Raw genomic sequence first — 16956 nt, forward strand, 5'->3', positions numbered from 1 at the left:
GCTGCTTCTACAAAGTTAATTTTTAAATGCAAGAATCCTAAGAAAGGTAATTTATCCAGTTCTAGATAATCCTCAACACCTCTGAGTGATTAGCTTACCACCAGGTCTAGCCAGGCCCCAACGAGATGGTCATGCTCGTGGGGAGTGTACAGGGAGAAGGTGGGATTCTAGGGAGACGGGGGAGAGGAGGACGAGGCAGTGCAGCGCGCCCCAAGCCTGCTGGGGCTGCTCAGAGACGCCGGGCAGGTGGGGCCACAGCGTTTCTGCTGTAAAGGTCTATCAGCCTTTGTGTCTCCCCTTTTGTGTCTTTATAGGATGACTGGCAAAGTCATTTTTGACAGACAGGCCCGAGAGTGGGAACATCAGGGACCAAATGTGGTGGGCTAGGGCCAGGGCATGTCACCCGACGACCAGGACAGGGTTGAAAGGGAACAAGCGGGGCCAGTCCCAAGCTCTCTTGGATACGAAAATAATTCTGCTTCTTGGCAATGACAGCCAGACTTTCACCAGAAAGCAAGCCTGTCCTTCCTGAGCAGCCCCTGGTCCCACCCCACCCAGACAAGGAAGCCTTAGCGAGTCCGCCCCTTCCCCCAGCCAACCTAAGCGCTCTCCCCTGTCCCCGGTGCCCCCCAGGAATCTGAGCCGCTCTGGCTGGTGAGGAAACGTGGCTGATGTATGGCGGCCCTTCTTGCAGGAACACTGGGCAGTCATCTCGGCTGGATGCGACAGCACAGACCCTACCCAGAGAACGTGGACGGGGGGGTGTCAGGGCTGGGGTGCCTACCCCAAAGGGAGCCACTGTGGCCTTCAAAGTCAGGTTCGGACCCGTCTGAAGTAGCCTCCTCAAGTGATTTACAATTTGCAAACACGTTTTATTTGATTCCTCAGCTTTGCTGGAGCAATTACAGTGACTCAGCATGACAAAACACTCCGAACACCACGGTGTCTACGCGCTGTCAGGAAATGTGTTTGCTTCACTGTTTTGCCTGGTGCGGCAACGTTTTAAAAATAGACTCATTCACTGTACTTGAAGTCAATTTGTTCCAAATTTTCCCACTAATTTGATTTTAATCTGATAGTTAAAATTCGTGTGACCACATTCCCACTGATTTATAGGGAATAAGCCTTACCTGGCAGCAGTTCAATTGGCCTTAACCCAGGAGTCCACAGGACAAAGGATTTATCCTAGGACAATTGGAAGACACTGGAGCGTGTACTGCTTAACTATACGTCTAATTGAGCCTTGCAAGTGCCACTCGCCTGGGGCCAGTAACAGTGAGTGTGGGCTGAAGACCACACTGCTCTTCTGCACAGCCCTGGTACATAGTAGGTCAATGGTCCTCGTTGGGCAGGGGCATCCAGCCCAGTTGTCCTGGCTCGATGCACCCACCGCTGAGCTGGGTGCTAGAGGAAAGCAATTTGTTCATGCGTGATAAATAGAAGTTTCCTCTTTCTCCCATCCTGTGATCGGAACGGGCCACGGGAGGTGTGCCTGTGGCACCGGTACCAACCAGCTCCTGGCTTTGCCTCTTACTGTCTGTGGGGCCCTCACCAAGTCTCTTCGTTTCTCTGGGCTTCCGTTTCCTTTTATGCAAAACATATGCAAAACTAGCCCCACATCATCCGGTTGTTGTGAAAGGTAAACAGGCAAAGCTTGTGAGACGCTTGGCTCAGTGTAAGGAGATTGCCATCGCTGTGTGTTAGGGCAGGAGGCAAAGTGGGCACAGAGGCCACGCCCAGCCCCTGAAAACTCTCCTGGAAGGAGACGGTCGTCTGGATAATTTAGGGCAAAATCCTCGTACCCAGAACAACCAAGTTACCAAAGTCCTTTTACCATTGCTTAGATTTTTCTTTTTTCCAGGATACCTTCCACTTGTTAGGAAACACTTCACAAGTTCCTCCTGGGTGCACAACCCTCTTGCCAGTGACCTTGAAGGCTGAGCCGGAAGTCAAACCCTCCTCCACTGCTCTCACAGAGCAGGCAAGAACGCCCCTTGCGCTTGTCGCAGTAAAAGATTCTTGATACCAGTGCAGAATCCCAGGGGATGAGTCCTGGTCAGTGAGGACAAGCATTCTCACACCTGGGGGGCATCAGCCTCCTCAGAGCCTGAAAGACACCCCATCCTGCTCCGCTGGGCCTCCCCACTAACTCCTTTCCATTTGGGAGGCTGGGACCTCAGCGACTAGGGTGGCCCTGCCTCCCCCATTACTGGTGGATGGGAGTGGAAGGTACACTTGTGTGTCTGTCGGCGGGGGGGGGAGACACCTCCCACCCCCCCTTGTCTCCCTCGGTTCCCCGCTGGGTCATAGCAGTGCTTGGCCAACCAGCTGGTTCCCATTTGCCAACCCAGCTCGAGCCCAGGAAGTGAGGAGGGAGGCTGGCCTCTGCCCTGTGGGGCGGCCTGGCTGAGCTCACACGACCAAGGCAGCCCCTGGGGTCCTGGAGGGGTGAGGAAGCCTTCCCCAGAGCTGGGGCCACCAGTAGGAAAGAGCTCTGGAACCTACCCTGCTTCTCCCTTGGCTGCTGGGAATGCCACCACGAGGGTAATTTGGGTTGACAAGCAAGTCCCGCAGGCGTGGAAGGAAGGTAGCCTTCCTCTGGGACACCTCCACCACAGGAAGAGGGAGGGAAGGGAATGCCACCTGTCAGGGAGGGAAGCAGGGATGGGTCATCCACAGCCGGGTCAGCCGGGCTTGGTCCTGGAAAGGAGAGAGGGCAGGTCCGGTCTGGGGCAACTCCCTGGGGAGAGGGTGGCCATGGGGTGTGGGCACGGGTACAGGTGTGAGCCGTGAGCATGCAACCTCGACGCCAATTCTGAGCCTTGGGCTGGAGGCGCCTTCAGGCCCAGGAGGGGTGAAGGGTCCTCCCGAGAGCAATTCCGAAGCTCACCACGGCCCGACCTCTATTTGAGGAGCATCTCTTCTGGCAGAGGGAGAGGCACGTGAGTCACGAGCCAGGCCCCTGAACCGAGGGGAGCTGGGGACAAGGGCTCCGAGCCCGAATTGTGTCAGAGGCAAGATGAGCGTCCTGAGTGACGTGCCGTTTATGTAATTATGTGGGGCAGCACTGCCCAGGGTGTGTGCGAACCGAGCTAGAAAGGAGAACAGCTCTCTCCTGTTCTCTACTCGCCAACCGGGCTGCACCCCAGGCTCCCCGGAGGCCCAGGTGCTCGCCAAGGAGCCCAGTCTGCCAGGACCAGGGATGAGACCAGGGCAGGGGCAGGATCTGCACCTGGGCCCCTACACTCCGCATCCAGTGGGAGAGTTTCACCCTCTCCAACCCCAGATCCACCCAGGGGAGTGTGTTCCTAAGACTCTCCTTACTGGCTGTATTCCATGCCACCCTCCCCTTCCCCTGCCTCCACCCAACATTCCTCAACTTAATTTACTTGAGTTTTTAATTTTTGAAATTAAATCAACTGCACGTTGTTTGGAACATCTTTGAGAATTTCAGAAATTGGAATGGCATGCCAGAGACATTGCAGAGCCAGGTTAGGGGGCCCGCACGACCCATCCCCCGTCTTCACTCATCATGGCCTGAGAGATCTCTTTCTGCTTTCGGCATGAGACAAGCCTCAGGATGGCCGCCCCCGCAGCACAGCGGTTTGAAGGGACCTGCTGCCGGGAGTGGGGGCATGGTTACGCAAGGGCTGGGTCTGCATCCCCACCCACCGGAGGCGTGAGACCATAAGTGCCCTCGCCTCACCGCACACCTGCTGTGTGACCAATCCCAGGTTTGGCAGCCTCTCCGTTTGAGCGTGTCTGAGAGGTGTGCCGAGATTCCCAGAAGCAAGATGATGAATGGGTGTCCCTGCAGAACAGAGCAACCACAAGAACCTGATCCCAGGACGAGTCACACGAAGGAGGACCAGGACCGGGCCACCTGGCAGCGGAGAGGGGAGGGTGAGTCAGAAACAAACGACCCACCTGCCAGCCAGGTCTCTTTCCTGCCCAAGAGAGCTCAGGCTTGGAAGCCAGAGGGCTGCAGGATCGAGGGTTGGGTGTTGCTCCTCCTGCCTCTGGAGCCCAGCTTCTAGATCCTTGCCATTCGGGTTGTAGGTGATGCTGGCGGGCTGTTCAATCAGGGACGTCAGTGCTCCTTGGTTTATCTTGGGGCCTGGGGTTGAAGGACCCTCAGGTGGCGATGGCATCATCAAGATTTCTTCAGCTATGGCAAAGGGACACTCCAGCATCACCTCCTCTTTCAGATCCCCCCACCCCAGCCGGGATCAGACCATATCAGCCAGTGAGTCAGTAAGTCTCCGTCGAGCACCCCTGAGGGCTGAGATGGGAGCCCAGCCACAAGGAGACCAGGGTCAGGGGAGAGAAGACGCATAGAATCTAGGAGGAGGAGGTCACCGTCTATACCGAATCAGGGTAGGACACCCACCCACCCATGCCACTGCACTCCCCGTTGACTGTGGAGGGACCCTAGGAAATGGCGTTCTGCTATCTCCCAGTGACTGGTCAGCAAGGTCTGCAAGAGGGAAGAAGGAACAGGAGGCTGCAGCTGTGGTCATCTCAGGGCTGCCCAAATAGTTGCTAAGAAGGCAGGGGTGAGCTGTAGGGGCAGGGGAAAGGCAAAGGTTGATTTTTCACCTGTTTCTTGTGTCTTTTGCTCTGTTGAACTTGGCATTGTACAACATCATGGCCCTTGGCCAAGAGCACACTGGGTCCAGTATCTCTCATCAGTATCCTTTGAACTCTGGGTTGTCTGAAACACGGAGCTGTGTTACCAAAGCACAAATAACCATCAGATGGTTCAGTGCATCCCTCATACATTCATTCATTGGTTCCAGAAAATTCTTACCCATTAATCCTTAAAACATTGCTTCTGCTCCATTTCCTCTCTCCTCTCCATCAGGGACGATATTAATCACATGTTATACCTTCTCTTCCTCTTTATCTCATATGATCTCTTCCATCGTGTCTTCTTTTTGTCTCTGTGTGCTACATTTGTGATAATTTCTTCTGACTTCTCTTATAATTTCCTAATTCTCTTCTCAGCTGTGTTTCCTCAGCTATTAAACCTGTCCGTGGAGTTCTTAATTTTGGTTATTGTAGCTTTCACATCTAGAGATCAACTTGATTCTTTTGCAGATATGCTATGTTACTTTTCATAGATTCCCATTCCCTGCAATTACTTTTAAACATGTCATATTTCTTTAAACGTGATATGCACAGTTCTTTCATAGTTAATAATTTGCATCGTAAGGGTCTATTTCTGTTTTCTGTTGATTCTTCTAGTTTTTGCTCTAGTGCCTTATTTTCTTGTGAGTCTGATCTTTGACTATGTTTAGGTCATTGTTTTAGAAAAAATTGTTTGCAAGAAAAATTTTTGATTTATCACCACAGTACCTGCCACCTGAGAGCACTTTTATTTGCTCTGGCCAAACATCGAGGAACACCACTAGCTCAGGACCACCTTAACCCACCTTTGAGGATAGCCCACCTAGGAGATGAGACTTAGATTGCAAGATCATGTGAGGGCTGGTCTACTTCTGATTCACCCATATCCTGAGGGTGTAGCACTTTGGAGTTCCACATCAATGTGGGATGGTGTCTTATTACATGGCCCCACCTGTGTGAGCCCTGAGGTTTGATTTCTGTCTCTCTCATTTCATGAGGCCGTCAAAATGAAATTCAAATTTGTTGGTATCAGACAATGCCTCAAGGAAAACAAGTGGCTTTTCCTCTTGCTTACCTGTCCGGATTCCTGTTCCCCCCAAGTTGGGCCTGACAATTCCCTTTGGTACTGCCGACTCTTCAGTGCTTCGAATGTTTTAAAAAATGTTATCCAGCATTTTCAGTTGTTTTCAGTGCGAGGATGGGCCCAAATCATTTAGCCTGCCGTTCATTACTGGAAGCTGGAAGTTCTCTGTCAGTCACTCAGCAAGCATTGGTGAGGTGCCTAGTGTGTGCCCGGCACTGTGCTGGGCAGATCAGCAAACCAGACAGACAGAGGGGGCTTTTGTGGCGCTCACCGTCCCTCTAGGGAGACAGACAATAAACAGAGAGTTACTCAACTGGTTAGTTAATTACAGCTGTGATGAGGATTGTGAAGTATGGAAGCTCAGGGGTGATGAGAAGAAGCCCTTGCTCGCTTCGTGGGCTCAGGGAAGTCATCCCCGAGGGATAGGATTTTTAAGCTGAGATCGGAAGAATCGGTGGGATTTATAAGCAGTCGGGGGCTGGACCGAGAGAATCCAGGCAGAGGGAACAGCATATACAGATCGCAGCAGTAGGAAGGAGCATGACATTCTAGGTACTGAAGAACACCCAGTGTGGCCCCCGTACCTGACACGGTGGGCGGAGGATGAGAGGTGAGGCCAGAGGGCAGCTGGGTCAGACGATCAGTCTCTCACAAGCAGGGCTTCAGACTTTGGTCAATATGCCAAGTGCAATAAGAGCCGTGGAGAACGTCAAGGTCAGGCTTGCTTATTACCAACCCTCTGCTGAAGTGTGGGGGATGTGAAAGGGCATCAGTCAGGCCAGCGAGGGGGCTTTGCAGCACAGAGGTGGACGGAGTCAAGAGATGTTTCGGGGATAAGAGAAGAAGGATTTCCACCCAGTTTGACCTCAGAGTTGTCCCAGGATGCCTTCCCGGATCCCGCTAGGTATTCTTCATTTGCTCTCAGGTCCACGCGACACCTCCTCTCTGCCCTGGGAGCCTGGCCTGTGTGGGCCACACTGAGGACCTCCCGGGCCTCTGGCTTCCTGTTGGGTTTGGCCAATGGTAGGTACCAGCCGGAGATCAGAGGGAGGAAGAAGAGAGAGATTGGGGTGTTTTATCTTTGCTCTCTTTCGGCTTCAGCACCCCATCTGCCTGTCCACAAGACTACAGCCCCCCTCGGGTAAGCCTGTGCTCTGCCCTCCGTGGGTCCAGCTCTCATGGGGCTCTGGAAGCATGAACTCCTCGCCTCACCCCTGAAGCCCTAGGCTGGTGACCACTGCTGCTGTGGCTAGTCTCTGGGGACCTTGACATCCCTCCTTGATTCCCTCGACCCGGTTCACACTCCACGAATGGTCCCTTTGTTAACATCCCTCTATTGGAAGCATCCAGGCTGAGTCTGGTTCTCTGCCAAGGACCCTTGAGTGACCATCAATACTCAGGTTTTTTTTGCTTTAAAGAATCTGGAGAAGCAAATCTGTCTGGGAATCCTGGAGAGGGGCCAGTCCCTCGTGGCAGCCAAAGGGGTGGTGTCCGAGCCACATGAAGGCCCTGCCGCCATCTGTGTTCCATAAACAAACACCCGCGTGCGTGCAGGGTGAGCCAGAGCCCAGTGACAACCACGGCTGTGACAATTTTATAGAGCCCCAGTATCAGAGAGGACAGAGGTAATTAGGAAAATCATAAACATATCTGGTGTCTTCTGTTTGGCCGCTGGGAGCTCCAGAGGCGTTGCTTTCCAATCCGCAGTCGCATTCAGGTTCCAGACACTTCTTAAAAAAAGCGTCCGAGCGGCGGGGGTCAAAGTGCATCTGATTTCTGGGGTGGATGTGATGGGCCCAGTGCTGAGTGCAGTTCCGGAAGAACCCACACCCCCTCTCCCTGCTCTTTCCCTCCCTCCCCTCTGTCTCCTGCTCCCCCCCCCCTCGCTCCAGGGTTGAAGCTCCTTCCCTTCACTTTCACTTTGGAGATGTGCGCTGGGAATGTGAGCCTCTACTCAGAGGTTGACAGATGTTGAGAAATGGGCTCCCAGACACCCTGGGTTCATTCCTGCCCCTTCCCCGCCGGCCTCTGTGCTGGGCACTCGGGCACAGAACCGAGGGGAAGGCGAGAAAAATGAAACGCATCCTCATGGCAGAGGTTGCCTGGGTGGAGGTGGGGGGGGGCGGGTCAGGGAAGGCCCCCCGGGGAGGCAGTGTTCAGGGGAGACCAAGGTAACGAGAAAGATCCAGGCACTCAGAGGACTTCTCCAGGTAGAGAAACAGAGCAAAGGTCCAGGGGAGAGTCATCGAGCCAGATGAGGGGGAGGGGCAGAAGATGAGGCCGGAGAGCTGGGCAGAGACCAACCCTCTGGTGGCCTTGGAGTGGGGCAGCCCCACGTCCCAGATGACATGAAGCAGCCCTAGCTTACTCCCCTGTCCCAGCATAACTGTTTATAGCATCCCCTTTGACTCACAAAGTACCCCTGCTTATTCAATAAACGACACAGTCACCCTACTTGTAGGGTAGGGCAAAGAAATCTAGATTTTTCATATTTTAACGACAATTGGAAAGCATCAGAGGATTTTAAGCACGGGAGGGACAGGGTCCAGGCTTTTTCCTTCATTCACCAAATATTTACTGAGTTACCCTCCTCGGCTCCAGGGCACAGCAATGAGCTACGTTTAGCAGAACTTCTGCCCTCATGGAGCTTACATTCCACTGTTAGAAATGCCGACACTTGTCTAACAAAATTAACTAACTCTCCACTCTCAGTGCCCTTGACAAGTCAAGGTGCCCGTTGGACAGATAGAAAGATGAAGCCCAAATTTCTAAATTTAGTAATTGGAAAATCATAAGCTACTTCCCGTGAAGTCTGCTCCCAAATTTACCCCTGAGGGAGGTCTCCGTGGGGAGCCACTTGCAGTATGGGTTGCCCTTGACTCCCCTCTCACCCACATACCTAGGCTTCCATGGTTGGCGGGCCTAGCTGTGTGCTGGTTGCTCTGACCAGGCCCTCACTCCAGGCTGGTCCTTAGCTCTAGGTAACAGGCTTCCAAATGCTCGCAGAATCCTAGCTTGAGTGATCTAAGGAGAAAGGAGCATATGACACCGGCACATCTCACCCCGAATCCTGCCTCTGTGCCAGGGACCCAGGCATAGGGCCAAGTGCAGTGAGGAGGACAAAACTTGGCCAGACGTGTGTTCAGGCACAGCTGGATCCAGCAGCCTGACTATGTCATCAGGAGTCCTCTCTCGTGCCGTTTCCTGGTTTACCATCCTCTGTGCTGCCTTCAGTCTCCTGTTAGAGGTTCCCAGTGACCCAAGGCCTCCAAACAGACACCCAGCATCCCAGAATCGAGCTTCAGTTTCTTTTTCTTTAAATTTTTGGCTGTGTTGGGTCTTCGTTGCAGCACGTGGGCTTTCTCTAGTTGTGGCGAGTGGGGGCTACTCTTTGTTGCGGTGCGCAGGCTCTAGGCGCACGGGCTTCAGTAGTTGCAGCACGCAGGCTCAGTAGTTGCGGCGTGAGGGCTCTAGGGCGCGTGGGCTTCAGTAGTTGTGGCGCACGGGCTTAGTTGCTCTGCGGCATGTGGGATCTTCCCGGACCAGGGATTGAACCCGTGTCCCCTGCATTGGCAGGTGGATTCTTAACCACTGTGCCACCAGGGAAGTTCCAGTTTTTGAATAGTTCCATCAAAAATCCTGGAACTAGATTCTCTTGGACCATAGGCTCCTCACTGAACAGCTACTATCTCCAGGAGGATGGAAGACACTAACTGGCCAATCCTGAGTCATGTTCTTACCCCTGCCATAAACCCTTTGGGAGGCGGAGCCAGCCTCACTCATACTGCAAGGAATGAGAGGGGGGAGAGGGAGGGCCTCCAAGGAAATCCAGGTGTTTGGGCTGGAATGAGAGAAAATGAGGCAGGCAAAGCAGCTGGTGTCCACTGTACCGGTGTCCCTGAAAGAAATAGAGCCCGTGGAGAGTGAAGATGACTCAGGGTGACTCCTCACTTCCAAAGAAAAAGCAAGTTCACCACCCTGGTGGAGGCAAGTGGGGGGTTTCTGGCAACAGCTGCTGTGATTCAGGCCCCAGATCCCTTCCTTACTTCTGCCCCACCTCAGGCTACCAGCAACCTCTCCCCACAGGCAACACAGGTCCTCTGGGCTCCAGGCTATCCCTGAGATCTGTGACTCTAGCCCATGGAGGCGGGGCTGCTAGGGACACACGGGGCAATGGACAGCTGTCCCAAGAGAGACTTCAGAGGGGCTCCAGGCAGAAGCCCTCCCGTACTGCTCCCACCCAATACCTACCTGGGGGGGGAGATGAGAGGCTGAGAGGTATAACCCGAGGCCTCTGGGGTCACTGGCTCCTGTCCCCCGTGGGCCCCTGCAATACCTTGATCTTAGCCCTTCTGAGGCCTCCAGCCCTGGGGTGGGAATTCTGCTTCCTGATCCCTAGGACAAGAGCTGGGGGAGGGGGAAGGAGTACGGTGGGGGGATGCGGGTGCTGGCTACGTAGGGGAGGTTAGGAGAGGACTCCTGCCCTTCTGGCTTTAGGAAGAACCTCCAGAGGAACAGGTGAGCCCTCACACTCCTTGTCACCTGTACTCACGGATGCTGCTTGACGGTGGGGAAGGAAAGCCTTTCACTGGGTACCAGTGGCCTGCAGATGCTTTTGTAAGTTTCTCAGCTGCTCCAGGGATGGCCCCACACCAGCCTGTCCATGGGAGGAGAGGTAGGAGGCTGCCGAGGTCCACTGGACTTCATCCAGATTCTCTAACTATAAATGGGGAAGCCGGTACCCACCACGAGGCTGCCTCCCTCCCCAGCCTCCGTCCTGCCGAATAGAATGAACGGTGAGGTCAGGGAGGCAGAGGCAGAGGCCGTCAGAAGCAGCACAGCACCCATCTCTTCTGGTAGGGTGAGAGCCCCCAGCTCAGGAAGGGAGGGCGGCACTGTGGCCCAGGCTGGCAAGTGGGGAGCCCTGCCAGGGACAAGGAGGAGGGCTTCCTCTCAGTGTCTTCGTGCCACAAGATGTAAAATAATCCCCTCGGCTCAGAAAAACACATTTTATGGCCGTCTGACTCATTTCCCACAAAGCGAGGTTCAACCCCCACCCCCCAGCACGTGTAGAGCTTTTGTTTTGAAAAATAAAAAATATGTTGAAAATTTCAAGATGACTTTTAGACATAAATTGTTCCCTTCCTCACCCTCGTCCCAGACCCCCCTCACCTAATTTCCCAAACGCTGGCCGCCAGAGCCTCAGGAGGACCCAGTCCAAGTGGGTGTGGGATGACTCTGGTCCACACAGCCCCCAGGGCCAGGCCAGCGGATGCCTGCTGGGCATGGAGACGGGCCAAGGGGCCCTCCAGGGAGGTGGGCCTCCCCGGCATCTGCCGCAATGCCCCTGATCCTTCTGGTTTGGGGTCCCGCGTGGGCCCCCACACCCGCTCCAAGCCTTGCAGTCTCTCCAGAGTTCCCGGGACACAGGTAATGCCTGGCTGGTTCCTCCCCACCCTGCTACTCTAGCCTAAGGGTTGCCCCCGAGGTGACCTCAGACACCCAGCTGGGCTTCGCCCCAGCCCTCAGGGCCACACTGCTCCTCCCCAGGCCAGCAAAGAGCGGTGCTGAGTCTCACCGCCCCTGGGACCCTGCGAGTGAAGCATAGGTGTCCTCCGTTCCCCCAGGTACATCAGGGCTTTCGATGACCCCCCACACACCCTGGGGCTTGGTCTCTTGACTCCCTCTCACTCTGCCGTTCCTTTCATTTCCCAACAATCCTGAACCGGGGGCAGCGGCATCCCCATTTCTCGGCAGGAAGAGGAGCCAAGGAGAGCATGTGACCCGCGGCAGCTGAGGGAGGCCTGAGGGCAGACAAGGGAGCAGCCTCACATCTCCTGCTGAATCCCAGACAGCCCCGGAAGAGCACCCCGGTCGGAAGCGCAGGGCTCGGTCGGAGGGCCATCCCAGGAGGCCCCTGGTTTCTGGCACGTGGCACACACACACCTAGAGAACACCCAGCCCGTAGAGCCGGCCTCCCCTTCCTTCCAGGCAACTGGAGCATTCAAGGCCCTCCACACAGCACTCAGGTGGCTGCCCACGCCATCCCTCCACCTTCCCAGAGGACGGCCTCTGGAAGCTTCCTAAGGTCTCCAAGGGAGGGGCAGTAGCCTGTGGCCAGGCAGGGGCACCAACCATCACGAGCTTCCATTGAACTGAGAGCCCAAGCTGGGCAGGACCCTGCCTCTCCCGGGCCGGGCATCTCAGCCCACGGGCTCAGGCGCCTCAGATCCAGGGTGAGACAGAGGCCCCACCTCCTGGCTGCAGCAAACCTCCCTGGGGCCCAAGACGATGGGCCAGTGAGCGCCCAGAGCACAGCCCCCCGAGAGCTGCTCACTTCTCACTCCACTGGAGCCCACAGTCCACAGTGGGATGTGAACTGGGTTCCTGGTTCTCCAGGGCTCTGGACTCCCACCTAGGAGCGGAAAGCGGCTGTGGGAAGCAGCAGGTGGGCTGGGGTATCCTACCGTCAAGGGCTCTGCTGGGAGGACCTTGGGGTTAGCTGGGAGCAGGCATGGGGGGAGTGTGAATTGGGGTCCCCCAGGCTGGCTGGGCCATGGGCATCAGGCGAAGGGCCAGAGGCGACCTGGACTTCCTTAACCATAAGAAAATGACTCAGCTAAATTGAGGAAGATATCTGTTTCAGCACACTACTTTTTCCACTATGGTAAGAGCTTTTTACCCACAGGCTCCAGAGGAGCTGATACCCCAGAGAGGGGCTTGGGGAGTTTCGATTTGAATAGTCAATGCTGATTCTTAATCATTATTTTGAAAAGGCAGCTTTTGGTTTTCCAGCAGGTGGTTGGGTCCTGGGGAGTGAAGCCAGGTGTGTATGTGTGTGCGTGCGTGCACGCGCATGTATGTGTGTGCGCGCGTGCACGCGCATGTGTGTGTGCGTGCGTGCACACGCGTGTGTGTGTGTGTGTGCGCGCACACTTGCGCGCACAAGTACATGTTTGTGCCTGGAGGAGACTGGGGCCCAGGAAGGGGAGGTTTAGTCACGATTGTTTCCCTTTGCCTGGTGGCAGGCCTTGCCCAGGTGTGCAGAAATGACTTGGATTCTCAGCCCTCTGAGCCTGTTGACGTGAACGAGGCTAACTGGCTACACTGATTGAAGGCTAAGTTTGTTCCAACGCAGCAGGCTGGGCACATATGCACATCACCTCACAACCCACTCCAGTTATTAGCTGAGACTCCTAGAGGGAAAGCACAGCCAGGTGCAAACCCAGGCAGCCATGGTAGACACTGATCACTGTCCCCACCTGCCCTTTCTCCAACTCCTGGCACCTCCTGACACTGTCTGGGCTCATCTTCCACAGAAACTTGCAGCTCTGGGCCCAGCAAGGGCTGAGGGTTTCTCTGTAGAGGCCCTGCTCAGACGCCAGCCCATTGGCGATCAGAAGCTGGGCCTTGCCCTGGATTCTGAGATGTCAAGTTGGGACATCTCCAGTGCAGCCCTGGCTCCCAGTGTCCAGCCCAGCCCTGAGGCCCAAGGAAGCGGGGTGGCAGATTAGGTCTTCCAAGAGTGGAGGACTCAGCCCTGTTCCTGCGACTTCTAGCCTAAGGAGCGTGATGAGGACATGTGCTGGTCTGGGTGCTTGATGAGGAAGAAGGCCAGGTGATCGGGGGTCCTCCCACTTCTGGTTCAGCCCAGGTGGGCTTCCTGGAGGTGGGCACCAGCAGGCTCTGGACTGAATGACAGCACTGAGCACAATAAGGGCCCCCAGGACAGTGACTGCCCAGGCTGGAAGACACTCCTCCCCATCCATCCTCCCAATGGACACCCCTGTGTCAGCTCCCACCCTGGCTAGATCCACAGCTGTGAGAGGATCCCTGTTTCTCATTTGCCCTTCCAGGGAAGGCTCTTCCCTGAGGTCCCACTGAGGGGGATGACAGGGCTATTGCTGGCTGGACCTCGATTCTGCTGGGGGCCATCCCACATCTTGCTTCACGGGGACTCCTGCTCCGAGCTGGGGTGGGTCGGGGGTCCACACTACCCAGCGGAGGAGCCTTGCCCTCTACTTGCTCCGAGAACTTCAGGCAACAGACTTGGGCCTGGCCGGTGTGGCTCTGCGGCCAGGGCTCGGGTTCTGCCTGGGGCCAGGACACGTGTCCTGGCTCTGTGGCCTCCCCACGGTCCAGCCTGCTGGCCAGCCTCCCGGGAGAGGAGCAGGGGCCGCAAAGGCTGGGGGGAGGAGGCGAGGCTACCGGCTCCCTTGGGTGCTGGCAGTTCCAGGACAAAGGGCAAGACGCTCTGGCCAGAGCAAGGAAGCAGGGCAGGGAGCAGCGTGAAGATGAGAGCTGCGCGGAGTGACCAAGGGGCCTGAGCCCCAGCTCTAGGCTCAGCCCCTCCCCTGGGTGCCCCCTTCCGGGCAGCAGAAAGTGAGAGCACTAGACAGAGGAGAGCTGAAAATGGGGAAGGGGCTGAAAGAGGCCACGGCCAAGGCAGGGAAAGGGAGAGGAACAGAGAAAGAGCATCAGAGGAGCGGCTGGGAGAGGTCCCCTGTCCAGGGGGTCCCACTACTAGTACAGAGGCTTTCTCCAGGCAGGAGCCCAGGAGTCAGGCAGGAGCCCTGGAGGTGGGGCTCCCCGTTTATAGCCCCTGCTCCCGTCCACACAGAGGCCCCCCACCTTCCCCACCCCGGGGCTCACACTAGATGGCCATCATCTGTGAGTGTCATCTGTGTGTTATCGTGTGTGTGTGTGTGTGTGTGTGTGTGTGTGTGTGTGTGTGTGTGGTGTGTACCATGTTTCTGAAGCCCTCTGCCTCTAAGGCTCTCGACTGCCCAGAGTCTTGGGGTTGGCCAAGCACCAGAACAAGGCCTCTCTCTGAGCCCAGCCCCATGAGGCAGCCGTCCTTGGCGGCCCTGGGGCAACCCTCCAGAGGCCCTCCCAGATGTCCTTCCCACCCTGTGGAGCAGAAGACGCAGCCCCTTCTCCCTGGGCTCCCCCCACTCAAGTGGTTCTTGGGCTCCCAGGAACCACACAGCCACAGGTGGAGGGGCCTGACTTACCAGAGGCCTCTGACCCACTCACGTGCAGAGTCAGCTCCAGGCCTCTGGCTCCTCTCAAAGGCTCCTGGACTGAGCCCCAGAATGTTTGTTGCATGCAAAGATCAGTGTGGCACACACAGACACACAAGCACAAACGTTCACATTCGTTCCCTTGTTGGTGAGCTCCAGCCTGTCAGCCTCACCCAGAACACATCCCCTCACCCAGAACTTCCAGTGGCTCCCAAGAGCCCGGGTACCAAGGTCTCTGCCTGTCACTACCTGGCCTGGCCCAACCCTTCCTTCATGCTCACTAATTCCTCCCTCAACCCCCTCACTACAGCCAGGCTGGTTCCCTCACTGGACCTGGTCTGCATTCACATTTTCTACGCAGAAGTTTAGCACTGTGTGTACCTGAAGCTAGTGTGTATTTGTGGCATCTTCCCTGCATGGTCTGAGTCAGGTGTGAGAATGTGCAAATCAGGGAAGAAACCCACTCTGCATTGCTTTGAGCAGGAAAGAAACTGATCAGCTCTTGTGACGGAAGAGCCCGGGACGGTACCTGCTTCAGGCACGGCGGGCCTTCAGCTCTGCAAATCCGTACCCCTCTCGCAGCCCTACTACCCGTCGTGCTCCTCCACCTTCTGGCAGGCTCCCAGCAGGACAGCCTCTAGGCTTACATTCCTCTGCTTTGCCACCTAAGAAAAAGAAAATGGTTTTTCCCAGTATTTCCAGCAGAAGTCTCAGGGCTGACACCCACTGGGCAGGCCCCGGACATGTGACCCACTTCCGGAGGCCTGGGCTGCAGCAGCCCTGCCTGAGCCACATGGTCTGAGAGAAGGAGAGGGCTGGTTCCCCAGAGGAGCACCAGGGCTGCTCTAGAGGAAGAAAGTAGTTGATGGCAGCTAGGAACACGGTTGGCCCAGATGACTCTGTCCACGAGTGATGACCTGGGGCAGGGTGGGGCATGCACTGTTCCTGCCCTAGGTCTCCCTCCAAGACAGAATGCAGTCTAAAATCCTGGAGCTGGCAAGCCTTGGATTTCTGTGCCATTTCTTGTAGTGCACATGGGGAAACTGAGGCCCAGAGGGTCAGGGTCACACAGCGCAAAGCTGGAACTAGAACAGCAGCCTTTGGACAGCTGATCCTGACTGTCTACACGGGGGTGTTCAATGCAGCCCAAGCTGCATGTTGCCCGCCTGGGAGATTCTGATTTACCGGCCTGTGATGTCCATCCCAGACCAACCGGTCAGACCTGGGATGCAGGTCCCAAACGTCAGTGTCCACACGAATCACATCACAGAAGGTCAGCATTGATGGGCTGGAGGCTGTGCTGGGGGCTCTGGGCTCAACAGGTCCTAGCAGTGCTGATGCAGGGGCTGAGACACTCCATCAGCAAACCCTAGTCCAAGAAGAGGCCCTCACCTCGAAGGCCAGGGGCGTGGGGGGGAAATGTGCAGGGAGAGTAAGCGCTGGGGCAGGAAAAGGTAGTAGGCCGATCTGGGGTGGGGGTCAGAGAGGCCCAGGCATCCAGACCACTGGCTTCTGCTCCAGCTTGCAGCTGAAGAGGGCGGGGGGTGGGGGGGGGCCTGGCCCACGAGGTCAGAAGAGGTCAAGGGGTGGAGAGGCCATGAGGGGCCCAGCGGGCTCCAGCAGGCTGAGGACGCTTGGCCAGAAAGGCCTGTTTACTCAGAGGCCCACGAGGTCAAGGCCCAGGCCCAGGGTTAATTATTAACGGCCACCCGGCTCGTGGCTGCCCGGTGTGGTAGAGGCCGGAGACGGGAGCCCAGGCACCACCACCGCCCCCCAGCCCCCTGCTGCCACCCTGTGCAAGGGGGGCCCTGGAGCGTTCCCCACCCCTCAGCCTCAAAAGGCACTGCCTCTGCAGCCTCCGGCAGCTCTGACACCCTCCTCCCCAGCTCAGGCCAGAGTGAAGCCTGTTTTGCTTGCAGGGGACAGATTTGGTGGCAGTATCTGAGGGGGAAGGGCACCCGAGGACTGAGCTGGAGGTTCTCCTGGACCGTCGCTTGTGTTGACCCTGCGCAGGGACAGCTGAGTTCCTAGTATCAGTGTCCCAAATGAGCCAGGGCAGGTGGGTCCCTGTGCCCCGGGGAGGCTTCTTCCCTCTCCAGGGAGCAGGTGCTGACAGAGGAGCTATAGCCGAATTAGCAGCTTTTGGGCCACAAATCCCCACTTTGTCCCCACTTAGGCCCTCGCACGGGGCTTGGAGAAGGGAGTGAGTGCAGGGGCAGG

This window comes from Lagenorhynchus albirostris, chromosome 19 (assembly GCF_949774975.1).
Source record: "Lagenorhynchus albirostris chromosome 19, mLagAlb1.1, whole genome shotgun sequence".
NCBI classification, from domain to species: domain Eukaryota; kingdom Metazoa; phylum Chordata; class Mammalia; order Artiodactyla; family Delphinidae; genus Lagenorhynchus; species Lagenorhynchus albirostris.